Below are 8,856 nucleotides of genomic sequence, written 5' to 3' on the forward strand. Positions count from 1 at the left end.
ACTGATCTCCTTGCTTATCTGTCTCTGTATGTCTGTTCATTGGCATTTCTTTCTCAAGGCTGTATCCTATTTAAAGGCCAGGGAATGGCACATGTGGTCCTCCTGTTCAGTTTCTTTCTACAGTAACATGGTAATTACCTATGTAATATACATAGGTAGTTATAATACCTATGTCATGGAAGAAGTGTGGGACATACCAGAATTATGTGAATATATTACTGTAAAAGAAGTATCTATTTACAATATCAGGATCAGACTTTGTTTTACTGTTGGTTTTATTATTCTAGAATACCATAAACTATGAGGATGTGCACATTGACTTCACTCAGGATGAGTGGGCTTTGCTAAATCCTTCCCAGAAGAGTCTCTACAAAGATGTGATGCTGGAGACATACAGGAATTTCACTGCTGTAGGTGAGACTGTAAACTTTCCCTTACATTTTTAAAGAAGGGGACAACTGTGTCTTGGTTACTGATACTCTTGTGTGATTTTGTTGGAGAAAGTTTGAGATATGAGCTGAATAACCAAGGTATGGTTCACTTAACTTATTATTTTTTTTTAACAATACCCAATAATATATCCTATATTTTCTGGTACTATATTTTAGGCTACAGTTGGGAAGACCATAGTTTTGAAGAACATTGCCAAAATCTTAGAAGACATGAAAGGTAATTTTCATGTGCAACTGGATATAAATTTGCCTCTGAAGAAATTATGATGTGTCCTAGTAGATTTAAAGCAAAGCAACAGTATAAATATGAACAGATTAAAGTATATTGATCATTATCAATTTCTCACAAAATCATATGCTGCAATATCAGTGTTTTTAAGGCATTCCTCTAATAAAGAAAAGAAATAAACCATGACTTATCTGACACCACCATTTGAATTATAGCCCCTTGATAACTATATTATAGAACAGCCAATCCATTTATTTTCATACAACTCTGATACTATACAAGGCATACACATTGAATAGATAATAAGTACATGTCAAAATCTGTCTGAAAAGTAAACAGTCTGTAGTAAAGGTAGAGTTACTCAAATAATTGTGATATTATTGACCCTATTGAAAGGGTGAGATCATGAGAGTCAAAAAGACTCTTGTGGAGAAGCTTTAATCCCTATACCACATAAGCTGGAGGAACAGAAAGTGAAGCTGTGTGATTTCAATGAAAAAAAAATATTTGCTCTTCATTTAATAAGAATATCATATGTCACTCTGAACACTAGCAAGTGAACATTCAGGTTATGGAAAGGACTGGACCTCACTCAGAATAATGAGAAGATGTGAAAGGTATTTTGTATTTCAACATTGAATAGATTATTTGAATGTGATTCAAGTTTATATTTAATTAGTTTTCCAACTTTATTGGGAAGACAAACTCACGAAGTGAAGAAAAGTCCTATGAGTGTTGGACTGTATACTTACTTACTTTACAAACAAGTCTGGCACACTTTCTTATATAGTATGTATTATATTATAGAAAAACTTAAAAATGTAATAAATATGGTAAAGCTTATTTAAAACTGAGTTCATCTGGTTCTTTTCAAATATGTAAAAAATCTCATATAAAATGATACTATAAATGTGGTCTATGAAATGATGACTCTTATTATTACCATCACAGATTCTTCATAGACACAAAACACTCCATAATGAAGGAAAGTACCAGGAGTGCAAAACTTAAAATCTGATTCCTCTTTATAATTAGACAAAAGTATAAAATTAATTCATAAAGATATTAAGATTCATCAGTTGAATGCATGTGGTAAAACATTTACATGTGTCAATTATCTTTGCAGGGATGGAAGAAGCCATCCTGGAGACAAGTCCTCTGAATATACTCCATGTGTTAAAGTTTTTGCATGTTACATTCATCTTCAAAGGCATGAAAATAGCCATTCTGCAGAGAAACCATACGATGGTGTTCAATATGATGAAGCCTTTGCAGGTACCAGTTGTCTCCAAATACCTGAAAGAACACATGCTAGGGAGAAACCCCATGAATGTAATCAATGCAGTAAAGCTTTTGCCAGTCATGATCAGCTCCAAAAACATAAAAGAACACATACTGGAGAGAAGCCATTTGAATGTAATCATTGTGGCAAAGCCTTTTCATACCCGAGTCATCTCAAAACACATGAAAGAACACATACTGGGGAGAAACCTTATCAATGTAATCAATGTGATAAAGCTTTTGCAGACAATGGCATGCTTCACAGACATGAAAGAACACATACTGGAGAGAAACCTTATGAATGTACTAAATGTGGTAAATTCTTTGCATATCACAATTATCTTCGCATACATCAAAGAACACATACTGGAGAGAAGCCCTTTGAATGCAATCAATGTGGTAAAGCTTTTTCACAACACTCTAAACTCCAAAATCACAAAAGAACACATACTGGAGAGAAACCGTATGAATGTACTGAATGTGGTAAAGCCTTTGCACACCTGCATCATCTCAAAACTCATAAAAGAACACATACTGGGGAGAAACCTTATCAATGTAATCAATGTGATAAAGCTTTTGCAGATTATGGCACACTTCGCAAGCATAAAAAAATACATACTGGAGAGAAACCTTATGAATGTACTGAATGTGGTAAATTCTTTGCATATCTCTATTGTCTCTCCATACATAAAAGAACACATACTGGAGAGAAACCCTACACATGTAATCAATGTGGTAAAGCCTATTCCCAGAACAGTCATCTCCGAGTACATCAAAGAACACATAAGTAGAGAGAAACCTTGTCAATGTAATCAATGTGGTAAAGCTTTTGCAAGTCATGGCAAGCTTCACTGACATAAAAGAACACATACTGGAGAGAAGCCCTTTGAATGTAACCAGTGTGATAATGCTTTTTTTTCACAGCTCTGCAAACTCCAAAGACACAAAACAACACATATGGGGGGAAAACCCTATGAATGTAATCAATGTGATAAAGCCTTTTCACACCTTAGTAGTCTCCAAAAACATTAAAGAACACATACTGGAGAGAAATCTTATAAATGCCATCAATGTAGTAAAGCCAGTGTATGTTGTAGAAGTCTTCACATCCAACAGAGAACACATACTGAATAGAAACTTTATAAATTTAGCCAATGCAATAACGCCTATGTAGGTATCATTAGTCTTTAAAATCATGAGAAAAAAATCATACTGCAGAGAAATTTTTTTTTAAGTTTTTTGAGACAGGATTTCTCTGTAGCACTGGGAGTCTGTCATAGACCAGACTGGCCTTGAAGTAACAGAGTTCCACATGTCCTTGCTTCCTGAGTGCTGGGATTAAAGGAGTATGCCACCAGACTCTGGCCAGAGGAACTCATTAAGTGTAATGAGTGTGGTAAAGTTTTCCTCTTTTTAGTATTCTTTATACAAGAGTAAAACTTTTGAATAGTAGGTCTATTAAAGCCTTTGCATATTGCAGTACCCTTTGAGGCACTGAGAAAATTCATACTGAAGGGAATATGACTACAAATTTTTGGTAATATCTTCAGTCAACACATAGTTACTTACATAAGATTGTGAAGAAAAAAATCTACAGGTGTAGGTTCAAGCATTGTATAATATTTTCTTCAATTACATAAATACACTTATCCAGATGTAAAATTTTATAGATGTGTGTGGGTGCCTCATCTTTGTCTGTGATAAAACATAATGTGTATGTCAATTTATGAAAGAGTTTAAGTTGATCCTGGGTTCCAGAGGGTTATGATCACCATAAATGTATCATGTCAAGTGTCAGACATGGCAGCCACATTGGAAAGCTAAGAACATACGTCCTTAGCCTGCAGCCTGAGCCAGGGATAGGAACTTGAAATGGTGTGTGGATGTACAATCTCAGGCAGAACCCTAATGACAAACTTCTTTCAGAAGAACCATGTTTTTTAAAACATCCCAAATGATGCCACCAATTGAGAAGGATTTATTTCTTTAACTCCAAGTCTACATGTTTGCATTCTATTATATGACCCCATGAATGACGAAGAAAAACTCTGATAGTAAGCCTTTAAATGCTTTAACACCTGTGTTACACGAATGAATATTCAGAGGAGACAAACATAAGTGAAAGTTTGTTTGCTTGTAGATTTGTTTTGATTTGAATTATATGATGTCATTGTATGGTCTGGGAATCTTTGTGCTTGTTCTCAAGAAGGTTAGACTTTTGTGTATTCCTGTAGCAGGATCTACAGGAAATTCTCAAAAACCTGAATTTTTTTTGCTGGCAATGAACTGAACATAACTGCTTGTCCATGTCTCTAGCCCTATAAATATTTTAACGACTTTTTGTATCATCTTGATATCAGGTAAAAGGAATGAACTCCTGCAAGAGAAAAAGCCTCTTTATAAAAATGATTTGGTAAAGACTTTAGACATCACAATTGTCTGTAGTTTTAAGAAATTCTTGTTTCATGTCTTTTTTATTATTTACTATTTAATTATTTACTATTTTCACTGAAGACTGATGGTGGAGATCACTGCATTGTGATTTCTACATTTCAACATTTGAGACAGATATTAAAGTGTTCTATATGTTTCACAAACCCATTTATTGAAGTTTATTTTGTGCTCTTTGTGTTCCTTCTGTGACTTTTGTCTATCTCCCACAGTGCTTTAACTTAGTGATAGGTATTTTTTCTGCTGAAATGTTAAGAATCAGATGCCCATCATCTAAGTGTTACATTGCTTATTTAAATATCAGGCAGTGTGTGATCATGCTTTTCAAGTAAGGGTGTCTGTGAAAGGGTAGAGGATTGTTGTTCTTGGTTTTGTTTTTCATATCTTTACAAATTCCCTTGAGATGTTTGTTACCCAGCCTAGCTTGTATGTCAGTAATTATGGATATATTTGAACTGAGAAACCTCAAGTCTTAGTCTCTTGAGTGTAAATCTAATGGTACATGATGTACTCAAACATTTGCTGTTTTTTCAACATATTTTAACAAAGTTAATGTTAACATGCTTAATAGAGAACATAAAAAAATCTTAAATACCTCAAATGTGGATTCAAACCAATCTCTACATCGGACTGGTAGAGATGTAATAATGTCGGATGATCAGTCATCAATTGCATATTTCACAGTACAGCTTGAAGTCCTAATGGAATTGCTTTCTTCTGAGGGAATTATCTATAGATGCCAGATAATGTAATATCAATAAGATGTGTTTTTAAAAGCTTCTATTATATGTATGTGTAATATGATTATAGAATTTTAGGCCTGACAGATATGTGGAGACCATAAGACAACATTGTGTGGTTGATTTTTGTCTCACTTCATATGGTGATCAGGATTAGGTCACCAGCTTTGCACACCATACACATTTCCCACTGGGCCATCACCCTGATAAGCTGAAACATTAAGTCGGTAAAATTTTGCCTTTTCAGATTGTAAACATGTTTTCATTGCAGAATAGAAGAAAACAGTACAATTTGAATAATAAAATCTAACAATTTAAAATGATAAACTGGTATCTTTTTTTTCTGTGGAATGTGTTATTCTGTGGACTAAGTGGCTGCTAACCCTGATGACTTGAATTTCTCAGTGTATATTCCAAGTGGATGCCAGGGACCAGTGGAGCCACAAGAGGCTATCTGATCCCCTGTAACTGGATTTAAAGAGAGTAGTAAGCTCCTCTGGTGGTTGTGGGATTCAAAGTCCAGCCCTGTGGATGAGCAGCCAGTGTTGTCATCTGCTGAGCCATCTATTCAGCCTATGAACATGTCATTATAGCAGTGAGGTGTGAATGGGTGATCCCGAGTACATCTCTACCTCACTCCTTGTGACCCAAAAGGAATACAAGATGGATAATAGCATCATAAACTAACTTAGACATGGCGCACAAAGATGTCTCTGAGCCCAAATCTCCACTAAACAAGGAAAACTCTTGAGGAGAGAAACTGATAATACAAGTCTTTAAAATGTGACTGACACGATAAAACCACAAGACTGAGTTTCGCCCAAAAGTGGTAAATAGTCAGCCATGGGAGAGCACAAGGATAAACGTCAGGTAGTCCCCTGCTGTAGTTTACACTTCCTTTGAGGAAATAAAGGGAAGTCGCCGTCAAGAAGAATGACTTTTCTGATTGTGGTCATAGTCTGCTTCCCTGATGGCTGTAAAGTTTTCAGTTTTGCAGGAGCCGTGACCTGGGGTGACTCCCAATGAAATGCAGATTTTTAAGAAATTCTGGGACTTAAAGTGAAATCCCTCTAAGACTTGAACAATCAGGCATTTACAGAGAGCTGTGGAGCAGTGAATTGTCAGTGGGGTTGCTCTGCATGTGGAAGTCAGATCAAATGGAGAGAGGGCAATGGTTGTGCTGTACCTAAGGACAAGTTCGCTCTACTTTGGTGATCCACCCCCCTTCAGATCTTCTACTGTTTTTTTGTTTTTTAAATTTATTTATTAAGGATTTCTGCCTCCTCCCCGCTACCGCCTCCCATTTCCCTCCCCCTCCCCCGATCAAGTCCCCCTCCCTCATCAGCTTGAAGAGCAATCAGGGTTTCCTGACCTGTGGGAAGTCCAAGGACCGCCCACCTCCATCCAGGTTTAGTAAGGTGAGCATACAAATTGCCTAGGCTCCCCCAAAGCCAGTATGTGCAGTAGGATCAAAAACCCATTGCCATTGTTCTTGAGTTCTCAGTAGTCCTCATTGTCCGCTATGTTCAGCATGTCCGGTTTTATCCCATGCTTTTTCAGACCCAGGCCAGCTGGCCTTGGTGAGTTCCCGATAGAACATATTGACAACTATATTTACCTATCATTGACATTTTCCTACAGACTGATACTTTCAGGTCACCACATGGACAATAAATTTTCAAAGTCCCGATCCTTTCAATCCCTATAATGTGCCTATCTTGGAGGACTAAGAATATTCTAAAGAGACAAATCTCTCCCTATGACCAACAACTAGTAGTAAAATTGTGGACCCAACCACAACTGTCAGCTGTAACAGGGAGCCATGGGTAAACATCATGGTATTAGGAAGGCCCATCTCCTTTCTTTTGAACACCAGAGCCACATACTCGGTACTGAGGGAGTTCTAGGGGCCTACCTCTCCTGTTTTTCCTACCTCAGCAGACCCCACCACTTAACTGTGTTTTTAGGGGGTTTTATCTCATTCATTCATTTTTAGTCATGCCAACTTTCCCAGTACCTCTTATGGGAAGAGATTTTCTTTTTTTAGCAAACGTAGGAGCTTCCATTTCATTTGCTCCTTCTGTTCACCTTACACCAACTTGCCAGCAGCTCTACTCCTCCTCCTTCTAGTCTCCCAATCTCCAGCCCCAATGTCTACTTCTACCAATGTTTTCCTCTACCAGCCTCCCAGGATGACCCCCAAGTCTGGGACACCCAAAATCCCTCTGTTTCTAAACACCATTCCCACATCGTTATTCAATTACAAGATCCTACTAAGTACATTACCCAAGCTCAGTACCCCCTCTCTCTCCAGGGGCTTAAGAGACTTAATCCTATTTTCTCTAACCTTTAAAAAAAACCCTACTTTGCCCCACCTTTTCTTCCTTTAACACCCCTATACTTGGTGTTAAAAAACCTAATGGAACCTATTGCCTTGTTAAAGACCTCCAGCTCATTAACTCTGCAGTGGTCCCTCTTCATTTTATAGTGCCTAATCCTTACACACTTCTTCCCACTATGCCCCCAGACACCTCCCACTTCTCAGTTCTAGATGTCAAGGATGCCTTTTTCTCTATTCCTCTCAGCTCACAATCTCAAAACATCTTTGCCTTCACCTAGACTGATCCTGACACTCACCTCTCCACACAGCTCACCTGGACTGTCCTTCCCCCAGGATTCTTGGACAGCCCACACCTCTTTGGTCAGACTTTAGCTTCAGACCTTCTCTCACTGTCTCTCCCTAAGTCTTAACTCAAACAGTATGTGATATTTTACTTTGCAGTCCATCTTTGGAGATCAGCAAACTGATACCTATGCTCTTTTAAATTTCCTGTCCAAAAGGGGCTATTGAGTCTCACCTTCAACTGTCTACCCCCTCAGGTCATTTATTTGGGATTAACTATAATTCCAACTCAAAAGGCTATTACCCTAGACAGAAGAAAACTAATTCAGTCCCTTGCAGTTTCTTCCACAAAAGAAGAGGTTTTATCATTGATAGGAATAGCTGGCTTCCTGTGTTCCTGTATCCCCTCTTGTTCTCTCCTCGCCTGCCCTTATATAAGGCAGCTCTTGGCTCTCTGCAGGAGCTCCTTCTCCATCCCATTACTAAACCCTTTCAGAGACTCCAGCAAGCCCATATCCAGGCCCCAGTTCTTCATCCCCCAGATTTAACATATCCTTTCTCCCTCTATGTAGTAGAGAAGGAATATGTCCTTGGTATCCTAGGACATCAGCTGGGACCTTCTTTTTCACCTGTAGGGCACAAGTAAAAGCAGCTGGACCTCACTACTCAGGACTGGGCACCCTGCATACCTGCTTTAGTGGCCACTGAGCTTCTTATTCATGAGTCAAAGAAACTAAATTTTGGGTCACCCAAAACTGTCTTCTCCCAAAACAATTCATCCCATCTCTTAATTTACAAAGTCTTACAAACTTTATCCCCTTCCCAAGTTCTTTCCCTCCAGGTGGAATTAGTAGAAGATGCCACACTGACTTTCCAATGTTGTCCACCTTTTAATATCTCAAATCTCCTACTTCAACCTAACATTAATTATTCCCCATCTCACACCTGAAATGATTTTAAAAAGTATTATATTGCCCCAATTTTCTAATTCTGCTATCTGGAATGTTATTCAGTTTTGTTCTCTCTCTCTCTCTCTCTCTCTCTCTCTCTCTCTCTCTCTCTCTCTCTCTCTCTCTCTCT

At 37.9% G+C, this 8,856-nt stretch overlaps 1 pseudogene; it reads left to right on the top strand.

Annotated features, from left to right (window-relative positions):
* The first annotated feature begins 365 nt into the window (after nucleotides 1–365).
* Nucleotides 366–8,856, top strand: part of LOC101997147 — a 124,886-nt pseudogene continuing 116,395 nt past the window's right edge.

Source organism: Microtus ochrogaster, unplaced genomic scaffold, assembly GCF_000317375.1.
Source record: "Microtus ochrogaster isolate Prairie Vole_2 unplaced genomic scaffold, MicOch1.0 UNK114, whole genome shotgun sequence".
In the NCBI taxonomy this organism is placed as follows: domain Eukaryota; kingdom Metazoa; phylum Chordata; class Mammalia; order Rodentia; family Cricetidae; genus Microtus; species Microtus ochrogaster.